Below are 17,237 nucleotides of genomic sequence, written 5' to 3'. Positions count from 1 at the left end.
GATGATTTTTCCTAGTAGTGAGGCACATGGAGATTAGCAATGCAAATTCTTAGTTTTGTTTTCACAGGGTTAGCTTAAAATCAAGTACTTTGTCTTAAATTTAGATTTTATGATGAAGTGCAATTTGAAACTTTAAAAATAAAATTTCTGGTGAAAAAAGTTTGAATAGCTACACTAAGAATTAACAAATGGATTTCATCTTCTTTTCTAAGGCTGAAGTCCTAAGCACACACTTGCCTTGGAGCAAGTTTCACGAAACTTACAGACTTCTTGCAAAATCATGCATACAGTTGGACTGTGGAGGTGTAAAACACCCAAACAAATACAACAATTAAGCCCTTATTACAGTGGACCCACTACACCCTGGGGTGGTTACAGGATTCCCAGGATGTATTTATATAGGAGAATACATGGGCAGATGTGGGGGTTTCTTAAGTCTTCCTTCACCTATTCTCCTCTACAAGCCAGCTGTTAACCATCCCTCCTTTGCATACTGGAGTCAAATATATGAATCTGTTCACCAGAAAAACTTAAGCCTGATACCATTATGAGGAAAAACCCAAATTATGTATTGATTTCACTGTTTTTCCCTTAAGAATGGAAGAGAGATTTAATGAAGGTCTGCAATGCTCCTTTCGACTCTGTAATATTAATTTACAGTTTAATTAACTTTTAAGAACTTACCCATGAGCAACTGATAACTACATGAAATCCAAATAAGTGCATTCATTCTTCTTACAAGCTCATATTGTTCTAAATGCATCCCTTTCTTCCTTCAAATTACTCAAAGTGGCACAAATAGCAGCCTCTCCTTGTTATCTTCACCACCAGCTTTGAGATATGTTGTTTGGATGAAGCAAATGGTTCTAAGCCTTCCAGTGAGCTTCATGGTTGAGTAAGGAACTGAATCCAGGTCTCTGAATCCAAACCGAACACTCAACCCATTCTCCTATGCTGAGTGATACTATCTGAAAATGAGAAAAGAGCTGTGTGGAACCTTAAGGGCTAACAGATTTATAAGTTTCATGGAATATAGTCCATTTCATCAGACATACAAAATGTTATCCTGAGTGTCACCAGGACATCAATAATTTTATCCAAACAAAAACCTCAACTGTAGACCAGGCCACACAATAGCCTAACTTTCTGAATACTATTATGCAACTACATAATGGTCTTCTAACTACTATTTCAGAGTATAAACCTATTTATCACTACCTATAGTTGCAGGCCTCTAGCTTCCACCCTGGCCACAGCACAAGTTATAAGGTTAACAGGCAAGTTCTACGATACTACAGATTTATACAGGCTTGGACAAAGATTCACAATTCAATGACTTACATCTGAATTTCTTGAACTACAACACATCCAACTAAGTGGAAGGGGAGCAGAAACAGTTAGTTAGGAATAATATACTACAGATACCTATAGCTCTCAACTAAATCAGTGAACTGTGTCTTCCATGACCAACAGTCTATGTGGGACAAGACACTTCATTTTCATAGAACTCGGGGAGTAGGGTTGTACTAGCATGCAGACAGCCCTACCCTCCAGCTAAAACACCTACTCAAGAGCAACAATAGAGATACTGATACAGTAAAGAGATCCCATGGTAAACTCCAGTCCCCATGCTTTCCCTGGGAACAATCGTGTAGGTCCTAATATCATTCACAATGCCAGGGGATTATTTATTTATGAGTTGTTCTCAATCCAAACATGGCTCCAATGCAACTTGAAGTTTATTTTTTAATGCTAAAATGAGATTTAAACAACATCTGAAACTCTCCTGGTAGTGGGCCATGCAAAGGATTTTAAAATATTGGCCAGTTCATATGGTAAGACTTTCAGATAGCCTGGTGCCAAGCAATTTATAACTGATACCTTCAATGGATCATGGGAAAAGACTAGCAGCCAGTGCAAATGATACAAAACTAGTGTAATGTGGTCAACCAGCAGTTGCTAAAAAGCTATCTGACCACAGCATTCAGCACTAGTTGCCGCTTCCAAAGAACATTCAAGGGCAGAGTGGTCAAGAGCTACTGTGGTGTAATGATTATAAGCGTGCAGGACTGGGACTTGGGAGATCAGGGCTCTAGTCCCCATTCAGCCATAGAGCCAACTGGGTATTTTGGGCCAGTCACATACTCTCAGCCCAAGCTACCTCACAGGGTTGTTCTTGCAGATATAAGAGAACACAAGGAGGAGAACAATGTAAGTGACTTTAAGTTTTTTAACAGAAAAAAGGAGGGATGCAAATCAAGTATAGAAAGGGCAGCCCCACTTAAAGCATGCTGCAGTAATCTAAATGGGAAGTGATTACATAATGGATCAATGTGGCAAGATATGCCTTTATCAGAAAGAGGGGGAACAGATCCACCAGTTGAAACGGGGTAAAGGCACTGTTCCTGGCCACAACGGAGCCATCGAATTGAAAGGCCATCAGGTTCAACTCCGTGTTCAGTGCAGGGCACCAAGTTCAACAATCCATCTCAGATGACTGTCCAGTTGCATCTTGAATGCCTCTAGTGTTGGAGATCCCATCACCTCCCTAGGTCACTGGTTCTATTATTGTACTACTCTCATAGTCAGGAAATTTTTCCTTGTATCTAGTTGGAATCTGGTGTCCTGCAACTTGAGCCCATTATTGTCCTGCGCTCTGGGATGGTTGAGAAGAAATCCTGGCCTTCCTCTTTGTGACAGCCATTCAAGTACTTGTAGAGTACTATCATATCTCCCCTCAGTCTTCTCTTCTCAAGGATACACACGCCCAGTTCTTCCCATCTCTCCTCACAGGACTTTGTTTCCAGTCCTCACATCACCCTTGCTGCCCTCCTCTGACCCCTTTCCAGCTTGCCTGTGTCTTTCTTCAACTGTGGTGCCCAGAACTGGACACAATACTCCAGATGAAGCCTAACCAGTGCTAAGTAAAGGGGAACTAGCACTTCATGTGATTTGGATCATTCTATTAATGCACACTAAAATAGCATTTGTTCTTTTTGCAGCCACATCACATTGTTGGCTCATACTGAAGATGGTGATCCACCTCAGTGCCAAGATCCTTCTCATTTGCAGTATTGTTGAGCCAAGTATTCCCCATTTTGTAAGGATGCATCTGGATTCTTTTTGCTAGGTACAGAACTTGCCATTTGTCCCTACTGAATTTCATTCTGTTGTTTTCAGCCCAGAGCTCCAACCTATCAAGATCACCTTGAATATTCTTTCTGTCTTCCACGGTGTTAGCTATCCCCACAGATTTGTGACCTCTGCAGATCTGATAATTGTTCTCTGCACTTCCTCATCCAAATCATTAATGAAGATGTTGAAGAGCACTGGGCCCAAGACTAAACCCTGTGGTACCCCACTTGTTACCTCTCCCCAGTTTGAGAAGAAGCCATTGATGAGCACTCTGAGTCCAATTCTGTAGCCAACAGTAGATCCACCTATCGTTATTCCGTCTAGCCCATTTTTAATTAGTTTACTAATCAGGGTATTATGGGGCACTTTGTCTAAAGCTTTGCTGAAGTCAAGACAGATCATGCCTACAGCATTCCCACAGTCCATCAGGGAGGTTACTCAATTAAAAAACAAACTCAGATTAGACTGATGGGATTTGTTCTTGAGAAATCCATGTTGGCTTTTAGTAATCACTGCATTGTCTTCAAAGTGTTTGCAGATGGACTGCTTTATAATCTACTCCAGAATTTTCCCAGGGAATGTCAGAACCTGTGGTTCCCAGGTTCTTCCCTTTTCCTTTCTTGAAGATGGGGACAACATTAGACTGTCTCCAGACATCTGGCACTTCCCTTGTCCTCCATGATTTCTGAAAGTTAACAGACAGTGGTACTGAGAGTTCTTCTGCCAGCTCCTTTATAGCTCTAGGACGGAGTTCATTGGGCCTTGGCAATCTGAACTCATTCAACCCAATTAGATGTTCCTTGACCATCTGCCTATCAAACTTGAGCTTCCATCCTGCTCCTTCAGCTTGTAGTTCCCCTTCTTCAGGAATGTAGTAGATCTTCTTTCGGGAGAAGACTGAGTCAAAGTAGGAATTGAGCACTTCTGTCTTTTCTTTGTCATCTGTTATCATTTTGCCATCCACATTCAGTAGTTGAACCCCATTTCTTTCCTCTGCCTTTGACATATCTGAAACCGGCTTTTTTTTTTTTTTTTTTTTTTTTCAGTTTTATTTTTTACCCCCTTTTTTTTCCTCTTTTTTTTTCTTTTTTTTATTTTTTTTTTTTTTTTTTTTTTTGCTGCTTCAGCATTACTTCCTAGCCTCAGTTCATTCCTACCTTTAGCCTTCCTGTTGCCATCTTTGCAATGCCATGCTACCTGCCTGAATTTTTCCTTTGTAGCCTGGCCTTCCTTTCACTTCCTATAATGTCGTTTTTGTTTTTAGATCATCTTTAAACTTTCTGTGAAGCCACATGGGCTTCTTCTGTTGTCTTTTACCCCTTTTCCTTGCTGGAATTGTTTGTAATTGAGCCTTTCGAATTTCCTTTTTTAGAAACTTCCACCCACTCCTTTTCTCATTAGAGTCACTTGTCATGGTCCTGAGTTTATTAAAAACTTGAAATTCAGGGTACATATTTGGTTACATTTTGGCTTTTGCTTCCTTTAGAATCAAGAATTCAAGTATCGCATGGTTACTTTCCCCTAGAGTTCCAGTAGCTGCCACTTTGTCCACTAGTTTTTCCCTGAGGATTGGTTAGCCATTCCTCTTGTTCCTTCCACCGCTTTATGTTGGAGGCAGTTATCAGCACAAGAAGTTAGACGTTTCTTGAAGGGGCTATGTTTGGCAGATATTGGGGAAATTGCTGGCATTCCTCCTTGAAATTTGCTTTTCAAAAGTTTCATCCTTGTCTTCTCCTTGATTGGGTGGTTGATAAGAGACCCCAACCACTGTGTTCCTTTTATTTCTTCCTCCATTTATACTAAATCCAGATACTCCTGATGGGGCTACTAAGCACATCCTGCTGCATTTCTTTGCAGACATATATGTCTTTATCATATAGTACAACTACTCCTCTCTTTCTGTCCCTTCTGTTCTTCTCGAAAAGGTTATATCCTTAAATTGTTGAATTCCAGTCATGGGAGTCGTTCCACCAAGTTTCCGTTACACCTATCAGGCTGCATTCACCCTCCTGTATTAAGAGTTCAAGTTCATGCTGTCTGTTTCCCATACTCTGAGCATTAGTATATAGACACTGAAGTCAGCATGCTTTGTAGCCTTCTTCCTGCATTTCTGGAAAACCATTATTGGGCACTGTTAAAGCTGTTCCCTCTGCTGTGGTGCATAAGGCTTTGTCTAATGTTACACACCCAGGTGCACTTCTTCCTCCCCTGCAGGATGCAATGTAAAGCCCTCTTGATAATTTCTTCATGCTGTGGCCAACACCTTCTTTCCATTCCTTGTCAGGTGCAACCCAACCCTTGCCAGCAGTCCACCTTCCAGGAAGCGCTGCCCATGGTCCCCGAGTTCAAATCTCTCATGTTGACCTGACCTTCACAGCCAGGCTTTCACTTGGAGTATTTTTCTTTTCCTGTCCATTCCTTTTTTTTTTTCTTTTTGAAATGGAAGGACTGAAAACTATCTGGGCTCCAAAGTTCTTGACTTTCCTCCCTAAATCATCAAGGTCTGACATGCTATCTTCACTTCACAGTATCATTTGTTCCCCCATGTATAAGAAGAAAAAGACACATGTCAGCGGGCTCTATGAGCCCTGAGTCTTTCAGTTATATCATTAATCTGTGCTCCAAGGAGACAGCACACCTGACAAAGTCCACAGGTCTTCCTGACATATATGTGCTTCCATCCCACACATGAGGGAGTCTCCTGCAACTAACACTCTTCTCTTCCTGCTCCTGCAAGCCATGGTATTGTTGCTATTACTTGATCGATCTTTGGCTTCTTGTTCAGTGTTGCATGGGATGACTTGTAGTACTTCCACAACAAGCCGTCCATCCAGCCTCATCCGCAAGTAACTGAAAGTGACTCGAGAGTTCCATTGCTTCCACTCATGCAGAGTGTCTTCTAGTTCTTCTGCACCTAGCTGTCACCCTTTTCCAGGGCGTTTCCTCTTCATTTCCCCTCCCCTCAGGGTTCTCTTCTTTTGCCTCAGCAGTTGCACTTCTCTTCATCTCCTTTCATTTCCTTGAGGGTAGACACTCACTGCTCTAGTGCTCTTAGCTTTTTTCTCTAGCAGGTCTACTAGCTTGACCACTACAGTCTTCTCGGTCCATTTTTTTCTGCTTGCCTTTTTGATTCTAGCTTGCTCAGACTGTTGTAACAACCAGTGTTTTGTCCCATCTTCCCTGAAGGCTAACAACACAGTTGTATCAGTAAATGGGAGTGTGTTACAAGGAAAAAAGGAAAAAGTTTTTTCTAAGGTTTAAAAAAGGAAAGAAAAATAGGGACCTCCCCTGTCAAACCCTGCTGCTAAACCGATTGGCTCTCCCTACTGACTCTCTGGTCACTCACTCCCTGGGAGCTTGACTACTCATATCCCAGAGTCCCTAGACCAGCTGAGGCAGCTTCACCTGATCTGCTCAGCTAGGCCTCAGGAACCAGAATGCAGCAGCAGTGCCACGCCCAGAAGCACTCACGAGTTGCAAACCTGATAATTCAGGAGGAGCATACTGTGCCTCTAAAACTAGACTAGCTTTCCTAGAGATCAGCAGTACCTCTGACTTGCCTGGATTGATCCTCAGTTAATTAACCTATCAGGGCATCCAAATAGTAACCTGGCTTGCACAGTGCACCAGCTCACTTCATGTTGTTCAACCCTTGATGAGCCACAGCAAGCACTGGCTGACATCTTGAATATTCAACCCCAATTTCGGGACTGCCATGTCATGTTAACTTAGCCCCCTGGCAACCCGCACAGAGCCCAACAACAAACCATGTGTTGTTTATTTCTCAAATAATCCTCTGTGGGCTGCATATTCAGAATGCCACTGGGCTAACAATATATCTCATGGTGGCTTAAACCATCCTTAGTGACCTGGTATGTCATGTGAACTTGGCCAGTGGCTGAAGTTTTCCACAGCCACCTATTAATAAAGAAAGGTGGATATCTGCTCAGTGGTGCAAAACTCCAGATGACCTCTCCCAATAGCTTTGGGTAAATATTAAATAGGACAGGGGGTGAAACAGATCCCTGAGGAACTGCATATATCAGAGGCTGTGGGATTGAGCAGCAGCACCTCTTGGGAGTAACTCAACCACACAGCATTGGAACCACTGCAACACAGTGTTCCCAAGTCACATAGTGGTTAGAGCAAGACAAGATTGATGGTATAAAATGTCACTGAGAGATGCAACAGAATGCACTACCCTTGTCTAGTTCTTGGCATATATAATTCACCGAATCTTTTCCAGTCCCAAAACCCAGACTGAACCCTGATTTGAAAGGAACTAAATAACAAACTTCAGCCAACAAGGCCAGAAGTTGAGCCACTCTTACTTGAACTGAGGAATATACGAAAAGAGGCCCAACATGTCCCAACGCACTCAAATCATGGAAACTTCTACCCAGGGTTCCTAACAGAGCAATGGATTCGCAATAGATCACTGGAACTTCCTCTATATACCCATTGGATTTTGCCTGCCACTGTACTCAAAAGCTTGGGAGGAATAACTGGGTCAAGTTTGCCACTGGGTGAATTGAGTTCTGGACTAGATGGACTTTGTCTAATCCAAAGCAGCTTTTCTTGTGCTTTTAAGATATTTCCAAAGAGACAGCCATATTCCAATGAGTTACATGTCTTCACCTGCCAGCAATGCTCTTCTGTATTCTACACAGGACAATCTCTAGGCATAATCTGACATCAAAATTGACAACTTTCAAAAATCAATGGGAGAACACTTCAGCCTTCCAGGGCATTCTATTACTTACTTTAAAATGGCCATTCTTGAGCAGAGAAGCTTCACAGGAAGATAAGAATGAGAGTCTGTTGTATTACAATTAATGATGAGGTTCAATTCTATCTCCTGCTGCTTGGAATATATCTATCTACATGTCTTAACTGGCTTTCTCAATGACAGTTATATTTGTGATACCAGCAACAACTCATTTGCGAATAGCTGCTGCTAATAATGTGACAGACATGGAGCCTGTATTTTCTGTATTTCATTTCTCTCTGACAGTCTTACCTTTCCCTAGTCATGCAACTCAGAGTAACATTTCATATATCTGATGAAGAGAGCTGTAGCACACAAAAGCTTTTACCATATTAAATCTATTATTGTGCTACCACAAATATTAAGAGTCTTATGGCACCTTAAAGACCAACTTGGAATTACCTCGACATAGATCAACAGAAATCCTAAGTTATTTCAGAAATTATGCTGAAAGAATTGTATGTGGGACCATCCAACTAACAACTTTAGTTAGAGTTAAGGGGCTTAGGACCACAATACCTATCGAAGTGCCTCCCCCAACCACAATTTACCCAGACACTATGCTCCGCCTCTGGGGCACTCCTCTTAGTGCCAAACTCTGAGGGAGGTGTGGATAGTGGCAACAGGAAGGAGGGCTTTCTCAGTGGTGGCTCCTCATCTACGGAATAGCCTCACCACTGTGGCCTGGCTGGTGCTGAATCTAATTTTTTTCAGTGCCAGCATAAGATGGCCCTCTTTTCTGAAGCTTTTAAAGACTTACTTGGCCACCCAAGGTCTTTAGGGGGATCACTAGGTGCTTGCAGAGTCACTCTTTAGTTACTGTTTGTTATTATCTGTTTTTATCATCTGCTTTAGTTCTTTTAAACTTTTTTTCTGATTTTATGAGAGTTTTACAGTACTTTTATCATCTGTTTTTATGGACTGTGTAAACCACCCAAAGACCTTTGGCTGTGGGGTAGTATAGAAATAAATTAATAAACTTTGGACAGGAAATTGAATGCTATATGCCACTCTACATTAATCATGTAGAGTGATTTTTTTTAAAAAAAATCTAATATATAAAGACACTATTATACAGTAGAATATTCTCACTGAAAACCCTCTTTCATAGTTCCTTTGATAGCACCAAATATTCAGTCCAGCAGCATGTCAGTTTACATGGCCAACCTAGCTGAATGGGACTATGTTACCCCATGCAAGGTGAAGTCATTACAAACTCTCAGGTTAATTATGCACCAAAAAGAATTGGTGAAAACAGTAAACAATGCACACTAAGGACAATTTGGGGTGTGAACTCTGCATGTGCAAAGATCACGCAATGACTGTATCTCAAACTCTAACTGATCACTCATTCAGTCTACTGCCTTAAAATGGAAGTGTGGACTGACTTATCTTGCTTGCATAATAACTTCTACAACCCAGAACCACATCCTATACAGTGTGAAATGTTCCTTACCCATCTACAGATCCAGGCTACAACACACCACTAGAGAAATCTAGTTACTAGAAATCTAGATAATCTAGTTACTAGTGATTCATCTATTATTGAAAAACAGAAGGCATGAGGAAGGTAAAATAAAAAATGGACAGAAAAATGGCATAATGTGATACAGAGAGTCTGAGACTGAGCAGATATATTCAAAACATTTCAGAAAGAACACAGCCTATGATAAACTCATCACTGGCTTCTGAGGCACTGATAAAGAATCTAGCTGAGTTAAATTTCCATACACCCAATTCTTTCATTCATTGATTACATACCTGACACGATTTGTGGTCACTTTTGTCTACAAATTTATTCCAAAATAACATCAGCAAGACTTACTTAAGTATACACAATATTCAGAGCCATTGCTGCTGCTGCTCACACCGATTACACCCACCTGTCTTCTAAAATAAAACTCACCTGCTGTTTATATCTGTGTACTTCCAAGTACAATGGAATCCTGGTATCCCCAGAAAAACAGCCGACATAGTCCACCATTACACCTGTGACAGGTATCAGCTTTGGCCTTCATAAATTTTACAGAGTAGTTGAGACTTCAGATTAACACAGCTAGATAATATAACTGCACAACAGAAAGATCTGGAGCCCGATTATCCAGCTTTTCTTTCTTTATGATCCTGCCTGACAGTTCTCTTCCCACATAAAAGATAAAATAAAATAAAGTGTGAGCACGCATACTACTGGGAAACTAACTCCATTAAGCAGAGCTGATAAAATTACACTTCAAGTCTCCAAGTAATAAAAATCTACCCTGGATCAGTTTCTCATATCAGTACACAACTCCCTCAGGTCACTAACCATGTAGATAAACAACATGTCTGAGAGAATACAGCCACACAAGTAAACCAGTTACAGTGATCAAAATAGGTGCTCTGAGACCCTGTATCGTGTAATCTTTCTGCTCCATGCACTCTCTCACCATTTGCAGCTCTGAAGAATGGCAACTAAGGGATGCAGTTGCCAGATTCTCCCCATCCAGCATTAATTTTTCTCTTTGCAATTTTGCCCAGTAAGATAAGTCATTGTAAGGAAGTTGCCTCTGAACATTTAACATGCCCAACAAATGCAACACACACCACAAGGCAGAGAGGGGACTGGAGCAGAACTGCAGTTTACCAAATGCCAGCTCTCAGAACTTGAATCCACTGGCCTTCTCTATGATGGTTAAATGTTTATCTGTTCTGCTGCTCTGTACTTATCTGAACAGCCAAGTGTTGGATGAGCCATCCCAGAATTAGAACCTGAAGAGGCAGAAGTTTAAATAATTTAGAGAGAGAAACCATCTAAGTAGTATCCTTTACTAAGCATATATTCTCTAACAAAGCAATGACACTTTATTTTCTCTTTAATGTTTTCCCACTGAATTAGCTATAAACTGACAACATTGTCCAAGTACTCTCAAAACTGTATAGCACTTTTTTAATAGTAATAACTAGACATCCATCTTAGGGAGTATTTTAATAAATTTCAAGGACAGCTACAAATTTAGATCAGTATCTATGTTTGCCATCTGATAAGACTCCTGTATTTCCATTTCTGGGCGTGCTTATAGACAGTCAACCAACATCAACGGAACTCTACCTATGGCAACACCAGCGCTCATGTTTCTTGCTTGGTCATTCCTGAATGGATCAGCTTAAAACTCCTCTCTGCTGAGACATAAAGGCTAACAAACTAAAGCATTACAAAAAAAAAAAAAAAAAAAAGAATCCTACAATCAGAAAACATGATATTGCCATCACACTACAAACTAAAAAGTCATTATGTAACTTACAGAGACAGTATCAACAGAAAATATGACTCCAGATGACAGCACAAGCAAAATTTTTCAGTGTTGCAACATCTTTTTGAACAGAACTATTGATAAATTGTAATCTTATACAGATAGCAATGCTCCCAATTTCTCCTCAGTATTCACAGCATGTGAATCTGCTGTTTGCATCTACCTAGGTTCAGTCTCAAAAATCCACAGCAAAAATCCTCAGCAATGTTTTCAATAAATAAACCAACACCACTTAAGCACTGGGTAACAGTAGAGATAGCAAGATATGGCACTAGCTGTTATGTCCCTGCCACACAGGGAGATTAACAATTCAGGAACTCTCAACCCGAGAAAAAGAGAGGTTATATATAAACCAAAGTCATTTACCTTTGGAATCCTAAACCATTTCAACATTGTGCAGTCACAGGTCAGCACCCAAAGAGCTGCACAGAGTGTGCCACTCACCCACAGGGGATTTCTCTTACTTTGTTTCCCACTGCTCCTGAAGGCAGAAGCATCTTCTACAGCAGTAACTGATGCAGTGCAAGGAATTTTGCAGAAAGGGAAAGTCAGTGCACAGAAACACTGCTCCATGCAGAGAAGCTTCTTCCACTCATGCATGGTTGTGGCCATATTGTTGAGGTTCTGCCCTAGTACTCCAAAGATTGGAAATGTAGAGAAACCAAATAAAAGCTGAGATTTCCACAGGTCCACTCCAAGGTGAACAGTACCTCCTCCTTTGATAACTATGCTAGATCATCACTAGAGAAACCCACTCATTCAAATAATATATAGGCTAATAGCCAGAGACACCCCTCACAAAAAATTACACCAGATATAAGCAGGATTCCACTTGCATTAAAAATGTTAAAGGCTACACTAGTTGTTTAAACAACCACTTAACATTTATTACTGTAAAATCTTTATTAATATGAACTCTCCACCAAAACATTTAAACTAAACCATACAGTCTAAAAAATACTGTGAAGGTGCATATGAATTAATAAGCTATTATAAATTGAGTAATAAAATAATGGGTATCATTTCACCAATTTCACAATCATTGATTGTGCTTCTCTTCATAAATGGGTAGTAAAAAAATGTTAGAATGCTGCTACAACTTTCAGTTGTGGTCATGACTAATATAAAATTTCCATAAGTAGAATTAGATATCTAATCTTGCTAATTTGTTAGGTCAAAGCTATCAAAGCAAAAGTAAAGAATGTGCATAGGCATCTGGAACCATGTCATCACCTCCAAAATAGCATGCTCTTCTATGAATCTGGTTATATTCCAAGCTTATACTGGCCCTCTGACCATTGAGAGAAGTCCTTTGCTATGAGAGATACTGAATTATGATCTCAGCAGTAACTTCATATTTTGCTCCGAGCATCCAAAAAGGACGTCCTCCAACATTCTGAATACGCTTGATTAAATGACCTACAGCAATCACTATTCTTACTCAGCATCCCACAGGACTATGAGATAGCTTTTGTGAAGTTTAATTTGTAGGTTTAGCAGCTATGTGCCAGGTCAAGGAATTCAAAGCAGCTATATTTATCATCACTGTCATTAAATTGACTGAAAGGAGGTATTTACTTGAAGCCAGACAGCTGCTTTCAGTTTCACCTCTGTTTTTTTCTATCTTCCCTAACACTGAAAAATAAAATATTTAGAGCATAAAGGGGATGGGTGGAAGTAAAAATGTGAATACCTAACAAATTTGTAGTCTTTTAGGAGGAAAAGATCAGTATATATCACATCATGCCATAAGGGAAATAATCAATCTGCAGTAATTTTCATTTCAAGCAGGTGGATTAACAAGTGTGTGTGTACTTGAACTTCCCTTAGAAAATAGAAATAAGATGTTATATCTTCCTGTAGCTTAAATCTTCACTAGCATTTTGTTTTGCTTTGTCATCCAACCCACAGAAGACCCGTAGAAAAGGTCCAAGAAAACCCTACCTTTGTACCGTGTCAGAGATAGCCAACCTTTTGGGACTGGCAGATACTCTCACAGAATGTTGCCATGGAGGTTTGTATGTACCTAAAATGGCCATAATAGTACTATGGCTATCACAGCCAGTCATGAAACATTGATTTCCAAGAGAGAACTTGCCCAAGTACCTAGGCACATGTTAGAGATGGTTAAAAACACTCCTTTGAATGCGAATAATGATGGCACTGGAGGGCAGCACTTTGCTTTGCAGCATACCAACCTCATAATTTAATTTCTTTTTTACAATCGGAAGAAATAAAGTAATTCTAAGGAGAGGCTAGGATCCTGGTGGACACCACACTGGAGACCACAACACTACTACAGCTATGGCAGTTGGTTTTTTAGCAAAATGTTCATTCTAACATATTGAAAAAAAGAGGCATCTCTGCTTCTTCCCCCCTGAATGAAAGATTATATATTTTTCCATAAAGGAAGTTTCATGGCTTCTCACCTTAACTCGTCTTGATCTCTAACAGCTACTATCGTGAACTTTCTCTTTTCACCAACAACTCAAGGATAACCTGAAGTATACATATATGCCAAGCCAATGGCACTCATGAGACAGTCTGTTTAGAATCTTGCAGAGGGTAAAATATGCCTCCTTCAATATATAGCTACAAGTACTGAGAGACCTGACATGGAAGAGAAAGCCATCACCCCCAAAAAAATGGAAGCAAGAGGGCAGTCACCTACCCTTTCACCTTTAGATCAAAGTTAAAATATAATAAGAGAGGGCAGATGGTGAAGAGGAGAGAAACAAGACCTCTCCATTATCTTCACATGGTCTAAGGTATTATATAAACACGGGGCAACAGAGCAGACAGATAGGACAGAAGCAGCAGAACCACGTTACATTATTCCGTATCAGGTGCATCCATAAAAAAGAGCCCAAGTGGAAGCCTTTCAGTTTCTCTACACAACGGCAGGATTATGCAGGACGCTCCCTTGAGACCTGATCTCCTACAACTCCTGGACAGCTTTGTGCAGGGCGAAGCCTTACACCACCCTAACTCATGCACCATAAGGAAGAAGATACAGATAAGGAAGGCAGGACGGTTCCTCTTCACCATCCTTTACCTCAGGATGGTAAAAGGTTAGACAATAAAACGAAGACAAAACTCCCCCCACCCCATCCAGGAACTGAGATTCGAATTTACTCCTTACTCTCCTTCCAATGAGGGGCCCCTCTCCACCAGCCCTCCTCTTAATCCCAAAACGAAGGAGGACAGCAAAACGAAGGCGGCATCTTCCTTGCAACCCCTCCTCCAAACCAGGGCAAGCTTGCTCCCACTCTTTTTCCTATGAACGGGCCTTCTCTACCAGCCCCGCTTTTTAATCCTAAAATAGTGCAGAGACCACGAAACGAGAGCAAATTCTCCCCCCTCCTAGTCCAACGTAGGGCAAGACACGCTCCTCTCCTCCAAATGAGGAGCCTTCCCTCCCAGCCCACTCCTTAATCACAAAATGGGGGGAGACAACAAAACGAAGAGGAAAGCTCCCCCCTCCTCTCCTCCCAGTGAGGGGTCCCAACTCTTCGGCCTAGTTTCCCAGGAGGTTTCACGCCACCCATTAAAAAAGGGTCACTCACCAGGGCCGCCGCCGCCGCCGCCGCGGCTCCTCCCGGCCTCAGGCCCCGCGAAAAGGGCCAGCTCGAGCATGAGGGGCCGGGTCTCCTCCCCCTGCCGCCGCTGCCACTTCGGCCGCCGCCGCCGCCTCTTCTTCCTCGGCGCGACAGCGGGGAGGGAAAAAGGGAGCCGGGGAGGGGAAATGTCACCGCAGGGAGGGGAGGCCGCTCGGCTCGCCTCAGCTCCAGCTCCCTCTGGCGTCACTTCCGGCGGCAGCCGCGGCGCTGCTGGCTGGCGACGACGGAACGAGTCGGCGGCAAGCGAGGAGGGAGGAAGCCGCCGGAAAGGAGCGGCCGGCGTGGAGACGCGCGCCCTCGCCGCGCCCCCTAGCGGCCCCTGCGGCAGGCGCGAGGGGCTGGCGCGGGCGGGGGAGGAGACGCAATTGCGCGGGAAGCCGAAGGCGCCGCGAGCCGCCGCCCGCCCGCGCGCGGCTCTTTCGCAACGGTTTTAACCGCCGGGGAGGTGCCCCTCCCTCCCTGCCTGCCGCACGCGGGCGTGGAACGTCGGAGTGCCGCTCACGTGAAAAGTCGTCGGCACAGGACATGCAAGACATGCTAATAACAAAGGCGCCATCCTGTGCGAGCTTGGGCGGTGTTTCTCTGCAAACTTTTCCCGGCCCGGCTTGCATAGAATTGCGCCCTTAATTGCATTTTCCCCCATAGGAAGAAAAAAATCGAGTATTTTAACCACGCTAAGGGGACAGTCCTATACAAGTCTTGACAGAGAGAAGGCCTATAGTTCCCGGTGTGCCCCAACTAGCCATGATCAAATGAGACCTCAGTGATGAGCAGGGCAGTCAAGGACACGACATTTTGAAGGGCATTCATTGATTGGGTTGCCATAAATCAAAGACAGCTTGACAGCACAACAGCAGCAGTTTTGAGTAAATGAGGCCCTTAGGCAGACTGAAAGATAGGCCTTGTGGTACCATTTCAGTTCTGAGGGAAGCAGTTGGGCAGAAACTGATAAACCTGAGGACTAGAAACTTGACCATTGAGGCCTTTCAGCATCTGCAGCCTCCTGAGTGGCCTAAATGGATTGTGCTGGCTCGCCTTGTTGCACTAGGCCAGAAGAGAGGCAGGGGAGTGCAACATTGTCACCCTCTTGGACCCCTCAGCAGCTGTTGAAAGCAGCTTTGCAGGGTACCCTTCTGGAAAGGCTTTCGGGGTTACGAGCCGAAGGGGCAACATGGTGTTTCTGGTCCTGCCTAGAGGACCACCCCAAAAGTGGCGGACAAGATGACTGCTTGGCCTCACAGCACCAATGCACTCGGATTCCCAAGACTTCTCTCTTGTTCCTCATCCTTTTTAGCTTAAACATGAAATCGCCTGGGAGAAGTAATCTGGGGTGAGGCTGGTAACTAGAGAGCCTCAGGAGCGGTTAGAGTGCTGAACTGGGATCCAGGAGATCCGGGTTCTAGTCCCCAACCAGGCACAAAGTTCACTGGGTGATGCATCCTCAGCCTCACCCACCTCATATGGTTGTTGTGAGGATAAGATGGAGAGGAGGAGGAGGAGGGTTATGGAAGCTGCCTTGAAGGAAAAGGGTGGGATACAAATAGAAAGGATACATAAACTAAACATCCCTCTCGCTCCGTCTTGTGGATCAGATGAGGCAATGGAAGTCCTAGCCTTGGCCAATAAAGTGAAACACTGTCCTGACATAGGATATCATGTAAGCTGTCACATTTTATAATATAAAGGCAGGTGCACCTCTCTCCAATGAGATAGCACGCCATCTGTTTTGGACAGAGTAGCACTCTGCCAAAAATCAATACATTCAAAGTCTTGGGATGCAGTCCTGGTTCCCCTGATCCTCTCAAACCACCTCTCCTCGTTAAGGTGTGCACCCAAGGGATGGTGGCTAGGCAAATAATGAAATTATTATACCTGTTTCACTATTTCTTTCTAGACCACCCCATACCCAAAGCTTTGCGACAATCCAAGGTTGGGGCAACAAGAGCTAAGGTGCTTGAGAGTGGCTGCTGGAAATTCTGGATCCAAGACCTCTTCCCCCAAACACACTAAAGATTGTGCCTTGGCTAGTGCAGCCAGCCATGTTGGCTTTATTGGATAGGCTGGCTTGGGCTCGAATCCAGTTATTACAGCCAGCCTGGGCAGGACATCAGCCATCAGCAACTGCGTATTGGTTGACTTGGCCCTACTTAAGTATGTTTAATTTTGGATAGTTAATTGACATGCATATAGATTGCATGACTGTTCATCTAAGATGTCAAGTATTCCCTCCTCTGTTTCTTATATTTATATACCACCTTTTTCCTTCCAAGGAACTCAAGGCAGCTTATAGAATGCTCCTCTCATAATCTTATCTCACAACAACCTTGTGAGGTAGGGTAGGCCTGAGAGGCTGTGTCTGGCCCAAAGCTGCCCAGTGAGCTCCATGGCTGAGTAGGGACTCAAACCCAGACCACCTGAGTCCCA

General features: G+C 42.9%; 1 protein-coding gene across 3 annotated transcripts in view; it reads right to left on the bottom strand.

Annotated features, from left to right (window-relative positions):
* Positions 1-14,969, bottom strand: part of CUNH18orf25 (chromosome unknown C18orf25 homolog) — an 81,327-nt gene extending 66,358 nt beyond the window's left edge. The window contains exon 1 of one of the 3 annotated variants that reach the window (XM_044431596.1): positions 14,760-14,969. The gene's annotated coding sequence lies outside the window, so the exon portion shown is untranslated. Of the gene's footprint in view, positions 1-684; positions 923-14,759 lie in introns of those variants that run through there. The other 2 variants (XM_044431594.1, XM_044431595.1) reach the window with 2 other exon arrangements.
* Positions 14,970-17,237: the final 2,268 nt, after the last annotated feature.

Source organism: Varanus komodoensis, unplaced genomic scaffold (genome assembly GCF_004798865.1).
Source record: "Varanus komodoensis strain SLA01 unplaced genomic scaffold, ASM479886v1 scaffold22, whole genome shotgun sequence".
Lineage (NCBI taxonomy): Eukaryota > Metazoa > Chordata > Lepidosauria > Squamata > Varanidae > Varanus > Varanus komodoensis.
This window is presented reverse-complemented; position numbering and strand designations above follow the sequence as displayed.